General features: G+C 35.6%; 1 long non-coding RNA gene across 3 annotated transcripts; it reads left to right on the top strand.

Moving 5' to 3' along the window:
- Positions 1-669: 669 nt before the first annotated feature.
- Positions 670-27,888, top strand: LOC138243087 (uncharacterized). 3 transcript variants are annotated; one of them, XR_011191946.1, is made up of 9 exons: positions 670-790; positions 3,772-3,856; positions 10,655-11,077; positions 12,440-12,688; positions 13,327-13,457; positions 15,252-15,544; positions 16,570-16,741; positions 21,105-21,184; positions 27,340-27,888. It is a non-coding gene; the product is annotated as an uncharacterized lncRNA (long non-coding RNA). The 3 variants fall into 3 exon arrangements; XR_011191947.1 differs by lacking the exon at positions 670-790 and adding an exon at positions 1,005-1,221; XR_011191948.1 differs by lacking the exon at positions 16,570-16,741.

The following is a 27,888-nucleotide window of genomic DNA, read 5'->3' as shown; positions in this document are numbered from 1 at the left end:
TTTTCTGTGTAAAGAAATGTACGCTACACAGGGTTAAAAAAATTACATCATGTCAGACAGGAGGTATGCTAGAGGTAACAGAAGAGACGAGACTGGCTGTTGGTGATACAGTATGTCTCCAGCTACAGATAAAGATTTGAGACACACCTTTCCCTGTATAGAGCAGTCAGACATTGCCCTCATTGGTGGTTATAGAGCACTGTGTGGTTGGTTTCTGAGAATAATGTAATCTTGTCTGTATGGACAGGATAAAGTCAAAGTAAACTGACATATTTTGTGTACTGCACATTTCTACGGGGCCTATCTCTATAGACATTTCCACAGTATCTCCAAACTTCCTCCTCACCACTGGGCAAGGGCGCTACACTAGTTTAACCCATCAATCCCAATCCAACAATATTTAGACAGGTTTATGAGCTGCACCTCAGACCCTTTAATATAACCAGATTATGTGAGTTGTCTCAATTGCAGGTGTTTTATGGAAACAATTCAATTAACATACAAAGTAGTCTAAAACCTGTTCTGATTAACTGTTTAGTGCTTATATTTCAAAGTTTTATATTAGAAAAATGTAGTAGTCTCTATAGGAAGTTTTCTTTCTTTGGGATTTCCGCGAATAGTTTATCAGTATGAAAAGTTGAAAGTGAAAGGAAGGATAGTTACTTACTCCCTGTTCTAGTCATGATAAAACTCGAAAGTGAAAGGAAATGTGTGTTTATAAAACTCCAGCGCGGTAATCCCCTTCACCACCTTACCGATTCGCACCACAGAGGAGGACCGGAGGATACAGGTGAGATGATCATTTGTTTCGATCAGTCACAATCTCAAACTCAGCACAGCCTTCGGACAAGGAGGTATCGTGTGGCGCAGATTGCTGGCATGTTAGATTTCTGCTTTAAATTAGTCTGAACTAATAATAGTTTTGAAACTAATAGAGAGAGCCCCCACTCTGGACCTGTTTCAAGTACAAGAAATGAGATTAGTTTGGAGTCTAGGCTTTTTTTGTTACTGACAGGAGGTTTAAACGTAACTATCGAAAACTCCAGGATAAAGGGCGCCGGACAGGATAGAGCTGTACAGCTTGTAACTGTCGCTTCCTCCTGTTCAGATACAGCTGTAGGAACGGTTTTAAACAGACTCGCATTATACAGAACGCTGGGTTCACCGCATTTAACAATATGCAGCGATCGAATGGATTAACCCAAGTGTCTCCAACCTACGGTATCTTTATCCGGCCCGAGAACAAAGGAAAGCGTCACCACTACATGCTTACGCGCAAGTGTTAAACTAAATAACCTTTACCTCAGGTTCACGTTTGTTGTGCTTGAGTTTTCTTGCATTGTTTTTTTACATCGAAATGTCAGCTAAGTGGAGAAACGTTGACGAAGAGTGCCGTATTTTTAATGAGAAAACTATTTCGTGATTGAAAGCGTTGTGCTTAATACGCAGAGAAACCGTCGCTGTTCTCAAGGAGTATAATATCCGAAGGCATTACGATACGAAGCACAGAAATACTCAGATGTGATTGGCAAAATGATTTCAGATAAAGTAGAAGCACTGAAGAAAAACTTAATTTATCAGCGTGAAATATTTAAAAAAGCGATCACAACAATCAGAATCCATTGTAAGGGCGAGTTTCAAAATAGCACGTCATAGCTAAGGCAGGGAAACCATTTACTGATGGGCAGCATATACAAAGAAAAAGTTGCTTTGCTCGAACAAATATACCTGTCATCTAATACAACTGCTCGTCGCACAGAAGACCCGGGAAAAAACGATTATTTTGCATTGTTTTCATCATCTTTCATCAGCAGGCTTTGTGCGATAAAAAATTACAATTATCTGAAGTAATGGATAGTGACAGTGAATTTTATACGATAGTCCTCCCTTAATCATCGTCAGTTTAAAAACTTCCTATCTGAAATCGAAAGTGAATATCCGGACGTTCCGTACCACTGAGGGGTTCGCTGGATCAGCTAACCCAAGTGCTAGAGATTTAGTGAATTACGCACAGAATTCGATATTTTCATGACTCAAAGGACACGACCTATTCTATAATTTCAGATTTGTTTCAAATTCTATAATTTCAGATTTGTTTTCACTCGTAAAATCCTTCAGACAAAAATACTTCAGACAATAATTCTTTTTGGACAAACAAGTGGCAGCAAACAATTTTGTTCAGTTCGCAACTTGTGAAAAGTACAGAAATGAATGTGCCGAACCTTTTCCGATCCCGTTCACTTTAAATGTGATTTCACATTTGAAGCAGAAATTTCAGGACCGTTTTCAAGATTTTAACAGTATCTCACAGAACATAAGATTGTTCAAGAACCCTTTTGCAAGTGAAGTTGAAGATCTTCAGCCTGAATTGCCGCTCGAAGTAATTGACTTTGCTGCGAATGACTTGTATAGGGATCTGTTTAAGGAAAATGATTTGTTAAACATAAATCACTGCCTGAAAGGTGTATTAAGAACATTCCACGAGCAACTTTTCTAAAGTTTTCTGTCTTCTGCCTCCACATTTTGTGTGAACAAACATTTACAAAGATGAAACAGACATTCTGTCACTGAAGCAATTCCAAATATCGCATTAAATTTGCACACATGTATGTGAATATTTCTTCTAGTTTTATTTGTTCATTTGAATATTACAATATAAGGGGTTTCATTTAATTTATTATAAGTGTAAATTGTGTTGTTTATTACGTATTCCTCCATCATAAAACACCTACCCTCCCTGTGTCTGGCCATCTGGCCTTTCTTCCGAAGAAAATGTGGCCCTCGAGGAAATTAAAATCTGATTAGGACTGAAAATCTTTTTTTCCAGTCAGTCACCACATATCTGACAGCAACAAGCATTTTGAAATAAAGTCACGATTTATCCTTGTTTTGATGATCAAGCGTGTTTACATCGGATAACAAGTTAAAGAGAATCGCAGACAGGATCCGCCACCGCGCAAGACCATGCTGTCACTGCATGATACAGGTGTGAGAGGAGTGAGCAGTCGAGTGAAAATCTAGAACCCAACTTAGAGAGCCTCTGTACCGCAGAGGTGCTTTGGTCTGAAAACAAATAGTTTTCCCCCTTCAAATTGGCTTAGCTGAGCTTAATTAAGTGTAAAAGGGGAAAAATACGCATTGTGGTACTTTAAGGTAGTGCAAAGGGGTAGTAAAAACTGTGCAAAGGGGTCTTCTCAGTTAGTAAAGCACACATTTCCACTGAACTCATCTTTTAAATTGTCGAGGATCTAAAGACTTCCTTAAACCAATTTTAAAGACATAGATGGATGAAAATCGTCATTTATACTGAAATTTAGATAATCATTCTTTTAATGACTTCCCTGAATGTGTAATAAACATCACTCTATGAAGAACAATAGTGCAGAATGTTCACAAAATGGCACAAGCAGAGCATCGTTAAACATCGTTCAACCTTTTAATCTTAATGTTTTAAGCATAAAAGAATCTCTTCCTGCACCTTTTACATTATAGAGAAAGCAAGATTATTCGTTAAACAGATTCAAGAAATGTTCTAATTTCATTTTCAAATACTTTGAAACAATACAGAATCCATAGAAGTGTCTCCTCCCACATTTACGTTAGAGAAATGGGTATCTGTTTGCTTTAAATTAGACATTTTATCATTTCTGATTTATCCTCTTATCGGAGAAGCTACAGATATAAAAATATTTAACCTAACTGACTAACACAAATGCATTTTTTTGTGGTTAAAAGCAACATATAATATAGCTGATTTATTGTGCACACCAGATCATCGTTGTAGAACTGAGCTGTGGTCAGGACCAGAGGGGAACCGCACAGAAATTGAATCGTACTGACCGATTCCAGCACAAAGGTAAGCGAAGGAAATCACTCCTAATACCAATTGCAGATGACTTGGCTGCTGAAATTAGTCGCTATCTCTGCACTAAAATATATCCTCTGTTGCAACAAACACAAACAGCTGCTGCCGTCTAGAGGTTACTACACTAACCAAGTTAGTACAGTGCTAAGCAGATCGCAAGGGAAAGTTCTGAATGACGGAGAAACGCATTACTGAAATAATATCGTTAATATGAACTTAATTTAAACATTAGTGACTGTTAATATACTGTATTGAAATATAAAACTGAAATTGTATTCCAGTCTTGAAGCAAGTGTCATCATTTTGATCATTTGTGATAGATTTCTGGGAGACATACTGTGACGTAGATTAATATTCTATGGAGTGAAGTGAACTAAAATCTAGGCAAATACACCTTAATAAATGGGACTCCTATAATGTTTTTGCTTTCTTCTAGTTCTGCTTCTAATAGTCCCAGTAATCCTATGTTTGCCTTCATAGTATTTCATATACATAAATGTAGCTGTCAAAATCTCAACATTGAATAGTTTGGAAGCGCAGATAGAATAGATTAGTAACGATGGCACAAGTGCCCAGAAATGCAAAGGTGTTTATTGTGAGGATGCGTCTTTCGACCTTTTCGGCTCATGATTACAAGACAGGCCACGGTGTCAAGATCATTCAATTTCAACGAACTTTCAGATTTAGCACGCTCTGCTTAAGCTCCGGAGTACTTAATGAGGTACTATCAGGAGATCATCTCCAGCTCTGAGTTCAGATGCAACGAAAACTGCTGGGGACCAAAAAAAGCTGGGGACCAAATGAACTTGTGTTTCGTACGGTGCTGAGGGTTCAGCATCGTTGTTGTTCAAATTAGCAAGAACTGCCGGTGCTCTGAATCAGAGCTTTTCAATTAGTCTGTTCAGTGCGTTAATATGTCAGCCATAATTATTCATTTATCTGTCTTGTGTTAATATATAACTGAATGTTCTTGGCAATTTAATGTTAATTTGAATTTAAGAACGGCATTTATATTGAAATAAACCAGAGAAGGTAACTGCTTATGAGATACTCAATTGCATTTAATCACAAACGAACAAACGATAAAAGCAGGTGCGTGTTAAGCTTGAACATGTATTATAGCAGTTTTTATTTCCATTGATAAATTATACTGATTCATACAGAGATCCTTCAGACAAATAAAGCAAACACATTGCTATTTCGGTGTTATAATAGGCATAAGCTACTTTTGTGTCTGCAATAATTTTAACGTAAGTGTTATGCAACTTCAGGGGCTGCATTTGTTGTAATGTTTGTTGTACAACTCATCTACATTAAGAGTTTTTAATTAAAATAATGGCGCGTAGTGCATTTTCCTTACAGCTGAGTGAAAACAAATGTTACACAAAGCATCATCTAATGTCCAACAGCGTTAGTCATTTTATTTTTTAAATAGAATTAACATCAATATGTGGATTTGATCTACAAAAACAAGTTACATTTACAGCTCTAAAAAGGAAAACCTAGAGCTCTGTAACAGATCTTTTCAGTTAATTGCTGTTCCTCTGATCTTGAAATTTTAAAACCACCTTTTCCTTGCCTTTCATGTGGTCTGTGTACTATTCCATTAACAGCACCGTCACTGAGGCATGTGCGGTCTTGCTCAACCTTGTTACCGACTGGATGGGCCTCCTGTTCGTCTCCAAATCTTTCCGCACATTTCAACACCATTATTGTTGGACCACAGCCACAGATATGAGAAAGGACACTGTTCCAAAGAATTGTCTTAGATTATCACTTTTAATAATATGTTTTTTTTTTAACTTACCCATACCTTTGCCTATACAGTACAACTTATTCTTTGCATCCCCAATATCCCTGCTTTCCCTGAGAAACACAAGTGAAGAGTCAAATCCCAAAGAAAAATACAACAAATCTATTCAATTAACTCCCAGATGTAACAGAACACATGTAAGAATTACACTCCATTTCAATTTGTATTTCCTTGATTTCAGTTCTCTTCCCTCCCCTGGTTATCTGAAAAATTAACTATCACATACAAAAGGGTTAGTGTTAGGTTAAACATGCATTATCTGTAGTACAGCTACTGATAAAGATAGATATTAAACTTCATTATTAACAGATTACACTTTTATTAATAAATACTTGTATTGATAAATAATTGTTGTGTCTGGAAAGCCCCTCAAGTATTGTAGGTAAATTTTACAATAAATGTCAAGCTAAAGATGCTAAGTTCATCATTTAGTGAAGGTATCATTTCCACTATGTTCAGGAAAGTTCTAATGGGATCCCGTGCTTAGTCCGCTACTGAGTTGCTTAAAACCTGTGAAGAGGTGGTTTAAATTAATCTACTACTACAATAATATCTAGAGGGCAGCAGTTGTTACTTTGGGTTCATTGTAATTCAGGACAGGTTCAGAATGGAGCTGTGGACAAATTTCAGCCATGTTCATTGCATTTGATCTTAAGTTTGCTCACTAGTTTTGCACAGGCTGAACTCCAGTTGGTTCGCTGCTTTGGGGTCGATACAATTGGTCCCTTGAGTTATGCCACCAGGAGAAATTATTTCCAGATTTGTGTTTCTTTTGTAAAACCCAAAGCACTGGAAACACATTTTGCTGAGATTAAGTTAAAAATAAGGATATTAAATTATCAAAACATTAAACAAGTGAGATCCCATGTAAGTAGATAAAGTCTCAAAACCATCCTGTTTTATTGTTAATTACGGTTAAACCAGTAAATCTGAGATACTGAAGTTTGGAAATATGCAGTACATACTACAATGTTGACAGATAAAATTGTATTGTTCAAAGTTTAAGGCTGTTTTAAATGCACAGTGGAAACAAATGTAGTGAGACTGAAACAGAGCCCTTCCTGTAGTTGTGACAGTGTGTCCCTAACTATGAAAATTAAAACAAGCAGCTATGCAGTTGTTGGACATGTTAATATATCTTGTTGAATGGAGAGTGCAATTTTTATATTGAATTTCTCTGTGCAACTGTCTGGTGCTACAGCTGCCTGTCAGTTGCCAGGTGTGTGAGTCACTGTTCATATGACACCACACTACCCAAATTAATTAACATTCCTACATGGCAGAGTCACAGTGGAGCCTGTGTAACATATTTTCTTGAGAAGAGGAAGGTAAGCAGTCCTTTTCCTCACAGTGAGGATAGTTTTACATGGGTCAGCTCTGCTGTTATTATCAGGAAAAGACAGGTGTGGAAACATGCTCACAAGCGAGTCATGAACACGCAATGTATACACATTGGATAATATGAGCACATATCTTCTAGACAATTCCTGGAAATAATAAAAACATTAAGAAAGAAAGGCAAAACAAAATGTTAGATTATACATCTATTAGAGCAGAATGCAAATCAGGGAATGTTATATTAGTTTCAATTTAAGCTGTCAACCAGGCCTCAACTGTCTGTACTTACAAAATTAATACAGAATGTTTCAGGGGACATTATTCCATCTGGAAATGGCCTCTGGACATATGACAAACAGGAGTACTAAAAGGTTAAAATCACATAATATAGTAATAGTAAGGCCTCATTTGGTATACTGTGTACACTTTTGGTCACCACACTAAAACAACAACAACAACAATATATATATATATTCCTGTTAGAACTAGGTCTGATAACTACCAGATACAGTTTGGGACTCAGGAGAATGTCCTACACTGACAGACTGAAGGACCAAAGCCTTTATGTCTCGAACAGAGAAGATCAAGGGGATTTGATAAAGTATTCAATATCCTCAAAGGTACTGACAAATTCATCACAATTAAATACAAATTAGAAGACACAAGTGAGGACTACATGGAAGTATATGTAAAGCTGAGAACAGGAAGCTGTGCATCAGATGGTTTTGGAGGGTTGCCTGAATCTTCAGTAAATCATGTACAGCACATGTGACTAAAGGTTAGGCACTGCTGTAAGCACTTTCCAGCACAAGACCAAAACCATGTGTCCGAGGTTACTGAAACACCAATAGAAGGATAAAACAGGTCTTGTGATCTGGTGTTTATCACCACACCAACCCTTAGATGACCATATCCTCTGAAAACACAGCCAGTTTAATGTGATAATTACCACTGTGCTGAATATTCCTAATTCAAGATAAAGGTGAGGTTGATCTGTGTGAATTCAAATCCAGATTCCTTCAGTTTATTAAAACAGATGAGTTTATTAGAAATACAATTAATACAACAAAGGCCTTTGGAAAGGAAAGTGGAAATGGTTGGAAATAGAGAATTTGAAAAGTGCAAGTTGCTAAGTTATAGAGTAGTGTTAACAAAGTCAAATTCTAATTTGAGGCAGAAGGCATCATGTTACATTAAGTCTTTATCAAGATAAACCAAACACAAAGTTAATAAATACATATATATATATTAAGGAACAGTGCAAACTAAAAAAGCTTTGCGTCCGTATTGCTTATGTCTTGGATAGCGGGGAAGTAGGCATCATCTGGTGCGGATTTGTTAAGTAGAAGACTGCTGTGACTCTGCTCAGAAGCTGATCCAGAGTTGCTGTGGAGCTCATGTAGATGGGCTGCTGGCTGGAGAGGGTGGAGCAGTGGATCAGACTTTACTCCTCTTGTCTAGCTGAGCTCTTTGTTACTTCTTCTCCCTTGTCTGCTGACTTCCTTTAGACTTGACATCCACTAGTAGGACCTAAGGTCTTCTAAAACTTCCAGACTTCCAAAGTGTGGCTCTTGGCTTGCTCTATTGATTAGCCTCAGACAAAGACATACCAGAGTCTTTTCTTCCAGGGTTCTGATTGGCCAGTTCAAACCTGTGATTTGCATATCTTGCCTTCAGAAATTTTTATTGCTTCTAACAGGAAAGACAGGATAAAATATCCAATAATTGAGAAAACTCAAAACTTCTTCTGAGTAAAATTTACAAAGTTAATATTAGATTATTAGATTTCTGACCTACTCATGCTTTGCCCATTCATTTGATACCAAACAAGTACAGCCTGTTTATTTCTGAAATGATAATGATGAATTATATTGTATTTTAATTTAATAATTTAGGTTTAAGCTTTCGTAAGGGAATGAAACATGTGGCAACACATCCAGTACTTAATATAGTCTTTTATCAATACAGAATGAAGGATGCAATTTTAATAGGTCAAAATTCTGACTTGCTTTACAAGCAATTGGAGAGGATTGTATCCTCATGTATTCACTAGACTCAAACCTGGACCCTCAATCGATGTTGATGGATCAGAAAAATCTGAAAAATCCTTACAGTAATGCTTGTTGTAACCAGGATTCCGACTGTTCCATCTGTTTAATTATGAATTGCTCTTTAATTTAAGACCATACAAGTGATACAGTAGTTACAGGCATTTGCTCAGATATCCATTGTTTCTCTTAGTTTAATGCAGTTGGTTCTGTTTCTTTTAAATGTGATAAATAAAATATCTATTTATGGATGATTTTAAGGTATGTTTGGTCAGTTCCTTTAAAATGAATCTTAAAAAAAGTCCTTCTTGCATTTCTTACTAAGTAGTGGCCCTTAAATTATGGCCTTGTGTCAGGTGTTGGGAAATCACCTCTCTTGACTTGAGAATCACTAGCCCTGTTTTGTTCTTGGCTAAATGGTTTTATGTCTGTTTCAGTACAATTCTTATCTCTCCTTGAGAGAGGTTCACAGTCCTTCTAGCCTTTGTAGAAACTCAAAGAATAATAAATTCCCCATTATTCAGAGATGCAGGCATGCAGACTTGTTAGCAAAGTGTGGAACAAGCTAGACAGTAATATGGTTAAATTTAACAGCCTGTGTGACTTTGTGTGGGTTTTAGCGACACCTTTCACCGGTTTCAGGCTCAATATCCCAGACAGAAGTAGAAAGTCAGCTTGTAGTCGGTCCATACTTAGCTTTTCGGAAGGTTTTTAGGGCAAATGTTAAAACTCAGTTAAGGATTTTATTTCTCTGAAGTAGAGAAGAGAGGATTATCTGAGCTGAAGGCTCATGGTCCTGGCATGAATGCTTGAGTAGCCACTTGAGCCTTTAATATAATGCTCCTAATTAAAGGTGATGATGATTAGAGAGATATTCACTTGGGTGTTAGGGAAGAGTGATATTGGTTTTCTCGTGTGGGGCCCTCTGGTGGTGATTAGAGATTTGGGTTGTCATTCGGGAGGTGACTTTATTTTGTTTTCTATGTGACACCTGTCTTTATTTTTCAAGAAACAGCTGAATGAGTCCCCAGATCAATTAACTAACTACCAAATGGGAAAATTAGCCAAATGGCATTTTTCATATTTGTATTGCTCTAATCGAGTATAACCATAGGCAAACCAGTTTTCCCACAGGTCACATTTTTATACCATCCAGTCAGAGCTGACTTCATGGTTTCAAATAATCTTGCATAAATCAGACCTCTGTCTACTCCCTTAAGTTATTTGTGATCACAAAATAATGAATGTTGCCTAGCTGCTGTTGAATCAGGAGTTAGTCACCAACTTATAACACTGTTCCATTATATAATCACTTCCAAGTTATGACTTTGACTTATAATGCAAATTTCAGAATCAATTTGTATTGCTGGTTCAAGGAATTGTGATAATGTGTAAAACTAATCAATATACATTAACTGTTGACAGCTATAGTACGTATACATGTTTTTACAGTCAATTTGTTGTGGCACAGGTATCCTGAATGAATTAATAAGAATCAGAACCTACAGAATTTTTACAAAATTCACATAGTATAAAATAGTGAAAAATGAGTTAATGTATTCTTAAGTTAGTTTTCTCTTATTTTACCAGGAGCAGAATAGGCATGATGGCAACTCCACAGATATTCATTGAGATCCAGAATGATAAAGTTGTACTCAATGAGAGGGCAGCTGAAGTTCTGTCAGGAATGACAGGTGTTGCAGAGGTGATTGGCATTGTGGGTAAGCACAGGACTGGAAAGTCTTACCTGCTGTCTCGGTTCTTTAATGAAGACCAAGGATTCAAAGTTGGACATGGAGTGGAAGGATGTACCAAAGGCATTTGGATGTGGTCCAGACCACACCCTTTCCACACAAATGCCTGTCTCCTGCTTCTGGATACTGAGGGATTGGATGACTGTGAAAATAGGCTCATAACTGATAAGACTATATTTTTACTGACAACACTGCTGTCCAGCAGTATAATCTTCAACATCAAAGGATGTATCGACAGAAGCGCTATTGAAGAAATTCTGTATCCTTGGGAAGAAAACATTTTAAACTATACAACAATATAAATTACTAAAAAAGAAATCTTGAGCTTTACATAATCCTCCAATTTTATGAGCAGATTTAGTTTTCAGTTTAAAGTGAATTCTGGGGTGAGCTGTGGTGAACTTTGTTTATGCTGATTTGTGTCACCCATGATGCCCAGTACTGTTACTGTACCAGCTGTGTGGAGTTGTCTAATTGGAGAATTAGTTAATATCATTGCTGGGTCACTTCACTTCACCCCTTTCAGTACTGAACCACAAGTACATATGTGCAGTCAGAGTGTTAATGAAGTCTGCTGTAAAATATTTTTTATAATCTTATGACAGCTTCTAATCATATTCTAATCATATGAAACTGAAACTGAAACAATCTAATTATCTAGAACTGCAAAAGTCCAATAAAAGCCAAAATAAAAGCCAAAATCAGATTTCTGGAGCATTTCAACAGGACATTACAGGAAAAAAAGGACAATGAAGACTTATATTGGAATTTAAAACAAATATCAAAATTATTGTTTCTGACTAACAAAGAGATTATAAATAAGAAAATATTATTATCCATGTTTAAACCAGGTGGTGCATTGGCACTGTGATTATCATTGCAGCCTTGCAGCACTGGGGCCCTTGGTGTAATTCCTGGGGTGCTCTCTGCATACTCTTTGCATGGGTTTCCTCCAGGTGCTTAACCAAGTGGTTTGGTAGAGTTGGCCCTGGTGTGAGTGTATGCCCTGTGATGGATTGATGTCCTGTCCAGGGTGTATCCTGCCTTTTGCACATTGATTCCTGGGTAGGATCCATCTCTCCTGGGACTCTGAAATGGACAAGTGCTTATTGTAAGTGATGCAGTGTTAAGAATTTTTCAAATAATAATAATAATAATAATAATAATAATTGCTTACACTTATATAGCGCTTTTCTGGACACTCCACTCAAAGCGCTTTACAGGTAATGGGGACTCCCCTCCACCACCACCAATGTGCAGCATCCACCTGGATGATGCGACGGCAGCCATAGTGCGCCAGACCGCTCACCACACATCAGCTATCAGTGGGGAGGAGAGCAGAGTAATGTAGCCAGTTCATAGATGGGGATTATTAGGAGGTCATGATTGGTAAAGGCCAATGGAGAAATTTAGCCAGGACACCGGGGTTACACCCCTACTCTTTTTGAGAAACGCCCTGGGATTTTTAATGACCACAGAGAGTCAGGACCTCGGTTTTACGTCTCATCCGAAGGACTGTTCAGTGATTTAAAAATATCAGCAATGTTAAACTCTATTTTTTAATTAAAGGCCATTATCAATGTGACGTCATAGATTTTTTTTTTCCTGAAACCCAGTACAGCTGCCTCTTACAAGTTGTACATCAGATGTCTTTCGTCAGTGAGGAGAAAAATAAGTCACTTAAAGATTACCTTCCGAACTTGTTCTATATACTGATAAGAGATTTCCAGTTTGAAGAATTTGATCATGATAAGTTTAAGGACAAGTTTCTGAATGCCTTGGATAAAGAAACAAAGACAAAATATAAGGAAGTCTTTGACAAAACAGAAATTCATATTCTGCCACAACCAGCTCTTGGGAAAGCGCTCAAGTAAGTATACTTTTTATTTATATATAATAATAATAAACTATTCAGGAATTGCCAAATACTTAAACATTTTGTTCTTGTTTTTGAAAGTTTGCTGTGCTTTATATAATTTCTCCTTTCCAGTGTGTGTACAGTATTTGAAAGGAAGGGTCAAATATCATCTGTACTCAACAGACTCTGCTTACTTCTGTCTGTAATTTCCTCTCAAACTCAAACCTTCTGTTTTTGTTGTCCCCTCACATCCTTGCTAATGTATTAGGATTTGTTTTGGTGAGGAAAAAACAAGTGAGACACAATCTATTCATAGATCATCTTTTCTTCCTTATTTGCTTTTCACCTCTGCTAAACAGTTTTGTTTTCTGTCACTTAGTCTTACCCCTGTACCCCTATTATTTTGATTTGCCTGACATCATAATATGATATTAATTATCACTCTAATTATTATAATAATTATAACATTCTACTGTTCCTAAAATCCTATTCTATCTTACCTGATGGATCCACATTTTAAGTAGTAAACTATAATTTATAAATTTAAGTAAACTATAATTTCTATTTACATTTCTTTATTATATGTAAGTTTGGTAATAAGAGCATGCTTACTTAAGTGTTTTTAACATATGTACTTGATTCTTCTTCAGAAAACTCCCGGAAATGAAAGATGAAGATTTAGACCATGACTTTCTAACATCACTCAACACCTTTGTGACCACTGTTCGTGATAAACAGTCTGCTCCCAAGGCAGTGAAAAGTCTCATCTGCACACCAGGAGGTAAAGCCTTCACAAGCAGCTCTGTTAAATGACAGTGGATATTCAGTTATGCGACTGTTGTCAATTACATCTCTTGATTTTCTTGTTCAAATTCTAAAAATGGAATGAGCTGACGTAAAAAAGCACTTTTTTTAGCACTTTGGCTTTACACTTTGGACAGTACACCTGGCTGAGGAACTGACAGTGCTGGTCGGAGATTAGTGTTGCCTCCTTACTGAAGAAGGATGAGCCAGAGGAACCTGCTGCAAAGGATGTTGGGGTGGAGGGAGGGGTCTGTTACATTGGCACATTGAAAATGTCTCCATTTTCATCCTTTGTTTTAGCATATTTATGGGACAAATTAACCTATTTTATACTGGGAGGTAATAAAATAAAACACATGGTTTTGGTTCCCCAGAAGTATATAGTGTATTCAAGAGTGATCATTAAATGAGTAAACTAAGATGTCAATGCATAGAGAGACTTGGCTGAACCCATGTTCCCAGGCTATAGGGTGAGGAAACTGTAAGCCCAGTTCAGAGAAGAGTGGCTGAGGGGCTGGTGCAGAGGTGGAGACAGGGGGAGGAATGAATTCATGAGCAAGGAGGAGAAAACGTTTACGTTTACAATATATACACTGATATAAACTGATGTCAGTGCTGGTATACATTAAATAAATAATAGTAAGGAAAAATTGTCACATTTTGTAGCAATAATGTTTTGTGATTGTATGTATGATTCTTCTTCTTATAATACTTTGAAGAAACTAGAATTTAAAATGCAGTCCTCATCAGAATTCAAAGAACGAATAATTACATTGCAGATTTCTAATTGCAGTTTCATTTTTATTCCTCAGTTTCTGGTGAAAGATGTGATATTTTTCCTGAAAATACATATTTGCTTTGTTACATTTTCATGCAGAATGTGTTTTTTTTAAACAGGGACAACCAATGAATTTTTACATCATTAATGTTTCAAATAATTCTGAATGTTATCACTGCAATTGTTGCAATACTAATGTGTTTCATTACTGTATATTGATAGTAATAATATGAAAAGTGTGTTAATGAAAGAATGTGTATTTTTTAATTAAGGAAATTACTTCAGGAATGCTCACAAATTAGAGCAGCTGAGGGAAAATCCATCTTTGTTTTTAATGTAAACTACATTAAAAACTAATTTTATTAATTTCTGAAAAATCAGTTAACCAAATGTAAAAACTCGTCTCAGCACTTATTTTACTGCTGAGAATATAAGAAATGAGATATAAGCAATCTTCTGGGAAGAAGTCAAAATGTAATCTCACCCCCTTCACCAGGTGGAAGAAGATTTCCCAGAGAGAAAGAAATGCTTCTGTAATATCAAAAAAGTCCATGTGGCCACTGACAGCAGCACCTGGAGGACACAAAGGTTCTCCAGTATTGGACTCATTCAGTGAAGAAAGGAAACTCAGCCCCTTGGTCTTTAATTTCCTTTGACATGTTGCCCCAACTTTATGTCTGGGAATGTCAATCAGATGTGTCTCTTAATGCCTCAAACTGCAAATATGGATCTCACACAAAGCATGATAAATATTAATGTTTACTGCCCTGTAATATTATTAAATATTTTTAAAATCCAGGAAATATTACAAAGAACTTTTCATTATTTTATTAAGTGTTTGAGGCATTAAAAGCATTACAGGTGCTGTCAGTTCCAGTAATTACTGGTTGTATTTTTATGGTTTTTCAGTATAAATATACACATTTTGTTTGTTCTCATTTGCTTAATCTCAACATATCACCACCTGACATTACTCTTTTCCCCTCTGTGAAGCCTTTGTGGAGCTGGCTCGCTCCTACATCAACATGCTGAACAAACAAGACAATGTCTGTCTGACAGTAGCTGCTCTGGAAATGAATGAGGCCTGGATAAACAAAACATTTCTATTGGCAAAAGATAACATGGAAAATATTGTAACAGAGATGGAAGTTCACCTTCCACACAATGAAGATGCACTGTGCAAAGACTACAATGAAAAATGTGACAAAGTAATTGAGGAGTTCATGAAAAAACTGGAATATACCAGCGGCACGAATCAAAAGGAATTAAAGAAGAAGGAGTTACAGGTAAATCTAAAAAATAGTTTGTCATTAAATACTAAATACTAAATTAAAATATCAGTAGAGAATGAATACTGTACTTGATTTCATTGTTAAATAGTTCTAACTTGTTTACTTTGTTTATAAAAAGCATACACAATTGCTACATATAAATATCAATAAGGCTGAAATGCTAATATTTTCTGAAAACCTGAATATCTCCCATCTTCCTAAATAATTTTTTAATCTAGTGAAAATAATTACACTGTTTATTGAAGAGCAATGAAAGTATAAGTGTCTAGGTTTTACATTAATAGCTACTTCATTGCATACATGAATATTAATTAGTCAGCAGATAGGTGTGTTATATGTTCTTTGGGATAGCAAAATACTGAGCTCAAAGCACAGATGACCGATGTTAACGAGTTCCTTAGAAATCTGTATAAAAAGCCAAAATACATGGGTTTTTTTGATGCAAGAATGGTGAAGGTTTGCCCTGCTTGAGTAAAACAAATTGCCTGGTTAACAGCAAGACTCATTCATGCCATCAGTAGTCCAGGAAAAAAAAACCAGACAACCACAGACGTATTTACTGATCTTTAGGAAGTGATGTAATAGAGAATTAGAGTACCAGAGGTTAAAATCAACTGTGTCACATTAAGGAACAGCAATGCATTGCAACACATTCACTAATATTTCCCAAGTAACATTCGCCTCCTAAATTAATTTTCATCATGCCATGCTGTGTGTTGTATCACATTTCGCAAAAGTTTTTCAAATTGATTTATCATTAACAGAAAAAGAATACATAGATGCACAAGTTTGATAATAAAATAAAGGGAAAAGTGACATTATGGTTTTGTATGCCTTAGTAGATATGGTCTAGTGCAGAAAAAGGAAAGAACAAAGTGTATATCTTCATTGAAGTAGCAAACATATTGTTAATTGAAACTTTAGGAAAAGCACTTTAGGAAACTGTAATTATTGTTTATATTCCCTTTTCTTTGCTTATTAAAACATGAATTTCCATCAAATTTTACCATTCCACTTAGAAACTGAAAGACCAATGGCTGAATGAACTTTGTAAAAAGAATTGCATGAAAAGATTTACGAATCTAAAGGATAAATACACTAGAGGTCTTCAGAATCACAAAGACAAAGAAATATTTAATGAAACAATGAAGAGCATAAAGAAGATCAGAGAAGAATACTTCAGGTTTCACAGTAAGTTAAATTGTCGGCTCAATTTAATTGAAAACAATACAACTAAGTTGTTTTATCAATTGTTACAGTTTACGTCTGTTTTTTTAAGAACATTTCAGTACACAAAGAATGAGCTCCCATGGTGCTCTTAGTTTTTGGCCTGACGTGCTTTGTGCACTTGAGTGTTTAAACTCAGTGTTTAAACTTGTTTCCACAAGGCTGTACCTTTAAACTGTTGCTTGGTATGACTGCGGACCAGCAATTGACTTTAAGTTGTCTTGTGTCTTCCACAAACGCAGCAGAAATTTAATTCTCTGCTCAAGGATCGTGGTATATTTATATGATACAGTATACAGTATATACAGAAGCAGCCATTCAAGGTTCACAGTACAAACCCGTACAGCACGCAACTAACCACAAGCCACCTCGGCATATGCCACGGTACGTGATTGGCTGTCCAAAAATACCGACAGGGGCACTCGTGGTGCATTGGTCAGTAGTGAAAAGATTTAATCATTTAATCTGTTTACTGTGCACATTTTAATCTGCTTAGTATTGAATATTTATATGGAATTTTACCACTAAAGGGAAATTTTAGTAGCTGAGCATAAAAAGAAGAGGAACATAACGCATCTGAAGGTCATAAACGATATTAATTTAGGAACATAAACATATTACTGTATGTAAACTGTACTGTATATGGCTGGTCTTGGTATTTTAAAGAAAAAATACACACCAGTATTCCATTTCTCCCTAAACATTTTAAGCATCAAAGTCTTACAGTACATGTGGTTATTTTGAAATGTTTTTACTTGCTCCTTCTGACCATATTACTGTACATTTATATACTTCGTGAAAAATTGATATTTTTAACCTTTGCTAATACGCTCGTTATCGGATAAACAAAAGCATACTTTTAGAATTGGATAAATAGGGAATATAAAATGGATTTGTGTATCTAAATAAATTAATAACGGTATAGCTATAGTTCTATATTGATATGTGTATTGCTGTTTCAGTGCATGTCTTATGATTTGCCTTGGCGGCATGACAGCTTAAGTGACTGATGTGTAAGCATGAGGTTGGATGTTTCAATCCAGCAATCTCTGTGAGTTTTCTTTTAACAAATAAACATTTCTTTGAAAAACTAAAATAGCAAATATTATGGACACTACAGTATATTGACATTTTTTATATTGCTAAATATCACATGTTCGTACCGTATGTACACAGTGGTACCACAGGTTGTAGGGCGTAAATCCACATGAGCCCGAAAGCCCTACATTAACGTTGTGCATTCGCCTGGCGCTGCGCGGTTTACATCTCTCTCTGCAGGAGTGCTGGCTGTGCCGAATTAAACCGGTTTCACTGGTTTTTTCAAAGTAGGATAGGACGAGTCTTCCAGCAAAAGACACTCCACCTTCCCACACGGACACATGTTTTCTTAGTAAAACAGGTTCACAGTGCGAAGCTGTGTCAGTCTTCTGTGTAAAGAAAATCGGTTTGAACACCATGGGGGCTGTTTTTAATAAGCTGCTGAGTAAAGAATAGGAATTTTCCTGCTGTCAGCAGTATTGTGTATATAGTTTTTTGTACAGGCTGTGAAAAGTTTCACAAAAAGAGGTCTTTAAAATTAGGCTGGTCAAATGATTATTTTAATTCTTAAAAAATAAATCAAAAACAAGATATAATGTTGTGTTCCTACTTAGACATTGCACGACTTTAAAAGCTTAAAAAACAGGTTTCGATAGTTATTAACCACTTTTAAAAAATGGGTGATTTTTCTTCCTCATGATCAGCTTAGAATCTCTTTTTATGCTGTAAGGTTTTTACTACTTAATTAAACGTTTAAAATACACGAATTTCATAAACACAACACACGTTTCGATTTAAAAAAATAATATTCTGTTATCTTCCTGGTATGTAGAACAGATCAGCAGGTTTTTTTTTCCCGTATCAGAGGCTCTGAAAACAGTGTGCTGCCCACTGCACTGTGTCAGAGGGAGAGGTAGCATTGGAAAGGAGAAAGCGCAGAGCTCAATAATGCACAATGGCTGTGAAGCACCAATTGCGTTCATAACTTAGTGTTTAAAATTAAACAACGTCAATAATTTTCTTTGACTTCTAAGTCCCTTTATTATCATCAAGCACAGGTTTCTTTTTTGATGCCATCGTTAGACAAAGCAGGAACTTATTGTACTTTCTAATGACATTACATGTAGAAAGATTACAGATTACAGATTTTAATCGTCTTTAATTTTGTTATACATTTTAGAAAAGTTTCATCTACGCATACACCACAAAACTATTTTCGATTGTATTTCTGAATGCTATGTATAAAAAAACTTTTGAATGGCTGCATCTGTATTACAGACATTTACAACAAAGACATATCATAAAACATTGACATATATTGTTAAGTTATTACTTTAAATATATACTTTAAATTACTGTAAATATATTACTTTATTTTATATAACACCTTTACAACTGGCATCTCAAAGTAATACAGGATTCTGGCTATCAAATTCTGAACATATTGGAGATTGCTAAGTGTGGAGTTAAATAACCTAGTGAACAGGATGTGCATCTATTAATTGTATTGAAAAAAGCCTTTCTTGATTTCTCTAGTTCCTAGTTTCTCTATGTTCCCTTTAAAATAAACGATTATCCCACAATGCTGTGTACTACATGGCCGGTAGGGAAACTAAAGGGAAATTTTAGTAGCTGAGCATAAAAAGAAGAGAAGCATAAAGCGTGTGATGGTCATAAACTATATTAATTTAGGAACTGCATCAGAGATATTTTTTTAACTGCACTACATTGGGGAGAATCAGTATAGCTTACATTTATATAGAATGTATAGAAATACATTTTTCCTGCATCAAAGTTTAACTCGTTCAGAGTGCCCTACATTACAGCCCCAGTGCTGCAAGGTAGCAATGCTAACCACTTCACCACCGTTAAAAATGGATGGATATCTTAGTTATCTTTCTAATTCACAGGTTTGCATGCATAATTTAATTTTGAGAGCCACTGAGACATCTGGTACTACTGTTGTATTTATGTATTTATAAAAAAACATACAAAAAGCACACTAACAACTGTGCCATCCTATTCCTTAGTTAATACATTTTATTTTTATAAACAGTTAACATTTTTAGCAAAATATTTTGAATTATATTTACCCTATTTTTTCTTTAATTTTGTATTTAACTTATTTTATGTTAGAAAGATTTAATGTACATTTGAACAATAAAAATATGGTATTACAAGATGTGGAGAAAAGTGCAACAATTTATTACAGTGCTAAATTTAATATTATTGATTACTAATAGTTTATGCTAACACCTAACTTTCTTAAGTAGATGTATTAAAAACAGGTGGGTAGGTGCGTCAGCATGCATAGGCTGCAAAGGAACAAATAATAGGTTTATTCCATGCTGAAAAAAAGAAGAAAGAGAACACAACGTTTCGGCCGTGGAGCCTTCTTCAGGTCTTGAGTTTCCTTAACTCAGTATATCTTGTGGAGAAGGGGACACAGAATCTCAGTCTGGTTACCAAAAAAAAAATTGTTCAAATATTTAGTTGTTAGTTTACAGTTTTTCTTTCCTACTGATGGCAGAGCTGAAATCAGATGGAAGTAGATCCCAGACACAGTCTAATGTTTTAAGCAAGCCTTCCTTCAAGCCAATTGAAAAGCAGTTCAAAAGGCTTACACATTAAGCACTAATACCTTCAACACTGTGCTATGGTTTACCTGTTCTAGAGAATTACCTTTATCAGTTCATGTGATATGAATGTCATGAATGTGAACTCAACAATCTCTCCTTTCTGGTGTGAGATAATAGCAACTTATTTAGGTTCTAGGACTCACAGAATACAAAGAGATTTCACTTCTGACAGCTTAGTCTTTCCTGTTGTACATGCAAAGATGTTCTTTCTATCCAAGATCCAAAACTGTATGAGATGTATCCGATTTGTTTGACTTTTAGTGCTGTCCTAAAATTATACAATCATTATTTTCATTTGAACTAACCTTTCATTTTTTTAATAATCCTGTCCTGTTGTATATTGAATCGACAAAACACTGTGATTAATGAATACAAAGTTTTGCTATATTTTACTGGTGCTTGTACTGTATTACAGGGGTTGTCATGCATTAAGATTCCAAAACAAAAATAATTTAAAATTTCTGAAATTCTCACTGAACTTAATGAACATAAAAGGTATCAGTCATTCACTTGAGAACTACACATGTGTTTATAAAGACACATTTTCTAAAGATTGTGTACATCTTTAAACATTGATATTCACAGGCTAAGTTTTTTTTTTAACGTGCTTTATGCTGTTGGAGTAAAGCACTTAAAATGTTTTCATTTAGGGTCTGATGATATAAGCAAGACTGTGTTTTCTGAACTTGGCACCCTTCACCTGGACCCTTTGCTTAAAGACTCCTTGAAGGTAATTGTCATTAAATTAAAAACTTCTTATTGAATTGTTTGGTCCACCGGTTTACTGAAAGACCTGTTACAGAATAGTGGTACTATTGATACAGATGCAGCCATTCAAAATGCGCGGTACAAACCCGCGGTATGGTAATCTACCCACAAGCCACCGCAGGGCACCGCGGTAAGTGATTGGCTGGCCAAAATGACCGACAGGGGCACTCGTGGTGCATTGGTTGGTAGTGAAAAGATTTATTTCATTTAATGTCTTTACTGTGCACATTTTAATCCGCTTAGTTTTGAATATTTATATGTAATTTTACCACTAAAGGGAAATTTCAAATTAGCTGAGCATAAAAAGAAGAGGAGCATAACGCATCTGAAGGTCTAAAGGTTTAATCTAAATTAAATATTAATTTAGGAACATAAACATTACTGTATGTACGTAAACTGTACTGTGTATGGCTGGTCTTGGTAGTTTAAAGAAAAAATACACACCATTCTTCCATTTCTCCCTAAACATTTTAAGCATGAAAGTTTTATGAAACGGTACCCAAATATGTGATTGCTGTATAGGATGAATTTTAATCTTAAAAAATTATTTAACACGAAAATTAAGCTGTTTACATCTTCCGCCTGAGAACAGTCACCCGTTGCTACCCAACGCAGAAACACAGCCACTAACTAGCAAAGAGAGGACATTAGCTAGCCAATATGATAAAAAAATAAATGATTATTTTGTTTATTTCTTTTGCACATTTATTTGAACATTTCCATCGATTGTACAAGCACTTGTAAACTGTCCAATCCCTAGTTCATCAGGCATTTTCTTTTATACTGCGGGCATTCTCCCGGTCTGGTGCCGGTCTGTGTCTTCTAGGATATAATGCCAGCGAACTCTTGTTTTTATGTCCACTATAACAGACAATCTCCTTTGCTTTTAACCGAGCGTCTAACCCCTCTGATTGGAGAAAAAAGACGTGCTGGTTTGCTATACATACTGTACCAGGAAGATGATTTCTTTCTATTCGAAACGTGTATTTTAAAAGTTTAAGAAGTAAAAACCTTACAGCGTACACAGATTTCTAAACTGATCAGGATCGTTATCTTTGTCTTATCCATAATGTTCACCACTCTGTCCAGCAAATTAATAATAAACTTTATTTTATATAGCATTTTAAACGAATAAGTAATTACATTGCTTATAAACCTAATCACTTTTTCTACATAAACACAGCGTACTTGCTCTCTGAAAATGCTTTTTCTTTTTATTTAGGCTCAGATTTCAACTATAGATCGTATTATTATAAACTTTCTTGGAAAAATGTCTTTTATGTAAACCATGTTTGCTATTAATTCATTTAGGGCTAGAATATGTTCATTGTCTTCCAATCGAGTCGAGTTGACATTAAAAGCTTGCCACGCCCGGACTGTTACACCAACGCATTAGCATGTTAAAGCGATTTCATTGAGAAGCCTAGCTTTCTTAACTAGTAAGTACTGTACTTCCTTGGTTTTGGAGGGGGAGGTGTCTTTCGCTAGAAATCTCGCCCCCTTCTACTTTGAAAATACCTGTGAAACCGGTTTAATTCGTCACAGCCAGCCCTCCCGCAGAGAGAGGGGTTGTACTCGTTAATGTCTTAGCCGGAACACATCATTATATCTCATTTTGTATTTCTATAAAAAAATCGTTTGCCCAGCCTAACACTATTGTTGTTACTGTTTTAATCCTGTAAAGCGCTTTGAGGAGCACAGCTTTCTCACCACTTAGATTACTTGTTGATACCATCCTTACACAAAGCAGAAACTTCTTGTATTTTCCGATGACATACAAGTGGAAAGATTACAGATTTTAATTGGCTTTTTTCTGAACCAGGGAAAATCTGATCATGTTTCTCTATAACAATAAAAAACTTTATTTTACATATCACCTTTAAAAGTGGCATCTCAAAGCAATACAGTAGATGTAAACCACAGATTACAGAGTAAATACCCAGACAAACGCAAACGCGTTTTTAATAAAATTATTTTATTCATTCAGCAGAGAGAGCGTAAAACCTGGGCGTAACAGCTGTTCCTATTTCTGATCACTTGCTCTCTGGATAAACGTCTCACCTGTCCTGTTCTTTGTTTTCCTAATTTGCTGATTATGCCTTCTGCGATCCACTCCTGCCCTCACACCTAAAGAAGACTATATTAAATTTCTTTGCACGGTCCATTGTGCAATTAACCCTTGTATGTGCTGTCCTTAAGGTGATATCACATAAAGGTGATATGTAAAATAATGTTTTTTATTATTGTTATAGAGAAACATGATCAGATTTTCCCCGGTTCAGAAAAAAAGATCTAAAGTATACTAGTTTGTCACTAGTATACTTTTAATACAGTCTTTGCTGTGCTCTTGGGGATCCTTGTGATATTTCGAGCTCTGGTTGAATGATAAGTGTCGCAGTTTAAATAATTTTCGTAGTTAGAAATTATGAAACGCTCTGTTAAAAGCAAGGAAGTTTTTATGTCCGTTGCAGTAAAAGAAAATGCCTGACAAAGTAGGGCTTGGACAGATTCCAAGTGCATTTTTGCAATTTACGTTGCATTGTCCATTGTGCTGCTGTAATACAGTTTAAATAATTTAAAGTCTAAACAGTATCAGCTTTATTTATGGGTTGCAATTTTAAAAAAGCCAAAAAACGCACTCAAAATGCAATTTAGAGCTTTCTGGCAAGAGGAGACACCCAAATTAATAATGTAACATGCCACTGTTTGTGCATGAACAAGGTTATACTGCTATTTCCTTAGATACGCGATTAAAAAAAAACATTTTTTAATCCCCGGCAGAACACATGCCATAAGAATCAGCGCTTTTATATATCGCCTTTAAAGGTGGCTTCTCAAAACGCCTTACAGGATAAAAACAGCAATAACAGCAACAACAACAATATTGTATTTCATTGCACTTTGAAAACCAAGTAATACCTTAACTATATGTGCAAACGTTTTATGATATGTCGCTGTTGTGAATGTCTGTGGAGTGTATCTTATTTGCCTGTCTGTCCTGGCTCTCTCGCTCGCCCTCCTCCCTCTCTCCCTCAATTCAATTCAATTCAAGGTGCTTTATTAGCATGACAGATGGATACAATCAGTGTTGGGTATTTACTTTGCTTTGAGATGCCACTTTTAAAGGTGATAAATAAAATCAAGGCTTTAATTTGCTTTAACTCCGCAAGTCTGAGTTCTCGTGTCTGTCCTATCCGAACTTGAAAGTATTACAATATGTATCTTTATAGCAGGTGGTGTACAGCTTTTTAGTATAGATTACACTTTTCTAAAATGTATTTAAAAAATAAAAACGATTACAATCTAATCTTTCCACGTTTGATCCCAAGATCCCAAGAAAAATAAATCTAAACGGGGAGAAAGCTATGCTGAAAGTTTATTACGATACTTAGAAGACAAAGATATCAATTTATGTTGCATTTGTCTGATTGTGAATCAAAAAACACATATATTTAAACCCGCGTTTGCGATTTAAATCAAAACGCGATTTAAATCAATATAAATGTTTATATTGTAATGCCTAGGTGACTATTCATTGTTATTAAAATGACTTAAATTCGATCATGTTGTGATATTTAGAAATATACATTTGTTTGGTGCGAGTGAGGTTTTATTTAATCTCTGACGCAGGGAAACGTTTCATTTTTTCAAAGAAATGTTTGTTAAAGGAAATTCATGGCTCCCATGGGATTCAATCACAGACTGTGTGACATGGGAGTCAGGAACCTAATCCACTGCACCACCAGCAAGGTCACATGCAGAGTGCTGAAAAAGCACTACAGAAACATTATCAACAGACAATGTACAGCGTGCATTATTCTTGTGTTGCGGTACATGAATATAATTATATCGTTATTAATTTCTTTAGATACGCAATTCCATATAATATTCCCTTTTAATCAAATTCTAAAAGTATGCTTGTTGACTCCGGTATCACGTTAGTTAAAGACTTCGATGCTTAAAATGTTTAGGGAGAAATGGAATATTGGTTTGTATTTTTTCTTTAAAGTACCAAGACCAGCCATATACTGTATGTTTATGTTCCAAAATTAATATCGTTTATGGCCTTCACACGCGTTGCAGTATGCTCCTATTCTTTTTATGCTCAGCTACTAAGATTTCCCTTCAGTGGTAAAATTCCATATAAATATTAAACACTAAAACGGACACCATAAAGACGTTTACTGTAAATCTTTCTACGACAGACCAACGGACCACGAGTGTCCCTGTTGGTCAACCAATCACGTACCGTGGTACCGCGCGTCATCGTGCGTCACAATGCGCGACGCCGTAGCCAATTACCTCTGGTACGTGTCTGTACCGCGCACTTTGAATGGCTGCATCTGTATGTTTTCTTTAAAGTACCGAGACCAGCCATATACTGTATGTTTAAGTTCCAAAATTAATATCATTTATGGCCTTCACACGCATTACAGTATGCTCCTATTCTTTTTATGCTCAGGCACTAAGATTTCCCTTCAATGGTAAAATTCCATATAAATATTCAATACTTAAACGGGCACAGTAAAGACATTAAATATACATATACATACTATATACAGTACAGTTTGCATATGGTAATATGTTTATGTTCCTAAATCAATCTCTTTTATGAGCATGTGAAAGGCATGGTGAATCGATTCTCAAAAATTACTGTACTTTGCATGATTGGAAACAAATGCGTGATTGCGAAATGCTGTGGTGTTACTTTTACAATACTTTGAATTTACACTTACAGCTTGTCCAAGGTCATTCATTATTAATACTATTAGTGATATCTTCGTTAAAGACTTTGATGGCGACAACTCAAACATGAGAGGTTGAGCTTTATTAGCTCAGGAAATTCCGGATACTATTATTTTGCTTGCGGTATTATAGGAGAATTTACGGTAACTCGCGGTAAACTGCGTAAAGCGCACCACAAAATAATGCGGTATTGCCCGCGCATTTTAAATGGCTGCATCTGTATATAAATCACAACGTCTTTCACTAGTACAAACTTATGTGCAAAAATTGCTTCGGAAAATAAGATGCACAACATAAAGCATTGGAGAAATGCAAGAACACATTAAGAAACAGTCTCATGACTTGAATGATCTCCTAATTTTGCAGTGCAGTGTTTTGTCACTGTCACTTATTAAGTAGACCACAGATTTTGCTTTTATTTATCTTGCAGTCTGTGGGAGAAATTGTTTTGAAATTGGAATTTACATGAGCTAGAGTTTACAGTTTTTCAGGGTTGAACCTAATTTACTCTCCAACTTTTTTGGAAAAAAGCTAAATATTTTAGAGGCCACAGCACACCATATTTATATATTAGTGTAATAAAAAAATGTATATGCTTTTGTATAATATGGTTTAGTCATAATAGATATAATAGGTCATGATTTTAAACATTTAACTCACAAAGTAAAACAAATATCTGAATTTCACATTAATTAATCTGTGGAAGAATGTCAATACTTTTCTGAGGATGAATTAACAGACATAAACTGTTACACTAAGGAGAAATCAGCTGAATGGATCTACTATCACTATCTTACCATCATCACGGATTCACTGAATAATACTTTAGGTTCTTTGTCATTTTTTCCAAAACTGTAATTTATGATGTTTTAAATGAACACAACAGATCTGGTAATTGCATCTTAACGTAAAACATTTGAAAACACATAAAACTAAATCAGTATAAATATTTTATTTTTTTGTTATGATAGCAGTTGGTACGCTATCAAAAAACTAAATAAACTGCATTTACCTTTTTAATCACAAATTGGAAAAAAAAATTAAACCTGAAGGCACATGAAATCTGGTAGATATGTTCTGGATGTGGGTAAATAACGCAATGAGAAACCTAAATATAGTCTGATCAAGAACCATTGATCACAGGACCATTTTCAGGGTCCTGTTTTGTGTGTCGAAGTACATGAGATATCCAAATGGTACGAATAAGATACAATGTTTTATTATGTAGTAATATTCTGTAAATGTATACTAATTGTATAATATATAATATCTAAAATAATTCTGATTCTTCTAGAGGTTGTATACAACTGTGTTCCTTTATGTTTAGTACAATGCATTGTTTTTTTTTCTAATTTCTGTGTCTTTCAACAGAAATTCACATATTACACAGTCCTTCTGTACCACAAAAAGAAGATAGAAATTGACAACTTTGTGGGATCTATGAAAACCCTGGCAGAGGGCATTGAAAAAACCCACAAGGGCACTGCAGTAGGCAGCATTGTGGGAGCTGGTGTTGGAATTGCAGGATCAGCTGCTACTATTGGTGGGATACTACTTGCTCCTTTTACTGCTGGTGCCTCTTTAGCACTTACAGTTGGAGGGGTTGTTGCAGGAGTAAGCGGTGGTGCCACTGTCCTAACCTCAGATATCACTAAGTACTTTGTTACCAAGAACAAGACAGATGATGCTAAAAAAATTCAGGAAGAAATACAGAAACACACGAGGGAGCTCCAAAACATAATTGAATATGTTGGCCAAATGATGAAAGTATTTAGAGAAGATCATGCTTCTTACATTGAAAATATGGCAAATAATATGCTGTGCCAGTGCTTCCAGGCTGTGAACTTACTTGGGCCTTTAGATGACATTATAGCTGCGGGGGCCAGCGTTGCAGGCCGCGTTGTCAGAGTGGCTGGTGGA

The sequence above is a fragment of the Lepisosteus oculatus genome, chromosome 14 (genome assembly GCF_040954835.1).
Source record: "Lepisosteus oculatus isolate fLepOcu1 chromosome 14, fLepOcu1.hap2, whole genome shotgun sequence".
Lineage (NCBI taxonomy): Eukaryota > Metazoa > Chordata > Actinopteri > Semionotiformes > Lepisosteidae > Lepisosteus > Lepisosteus oculatus.
Note: the sequence above shows the minus strand (reverse complement) of the source record. Positions and strands in the feature narration are given on the sequence as shown.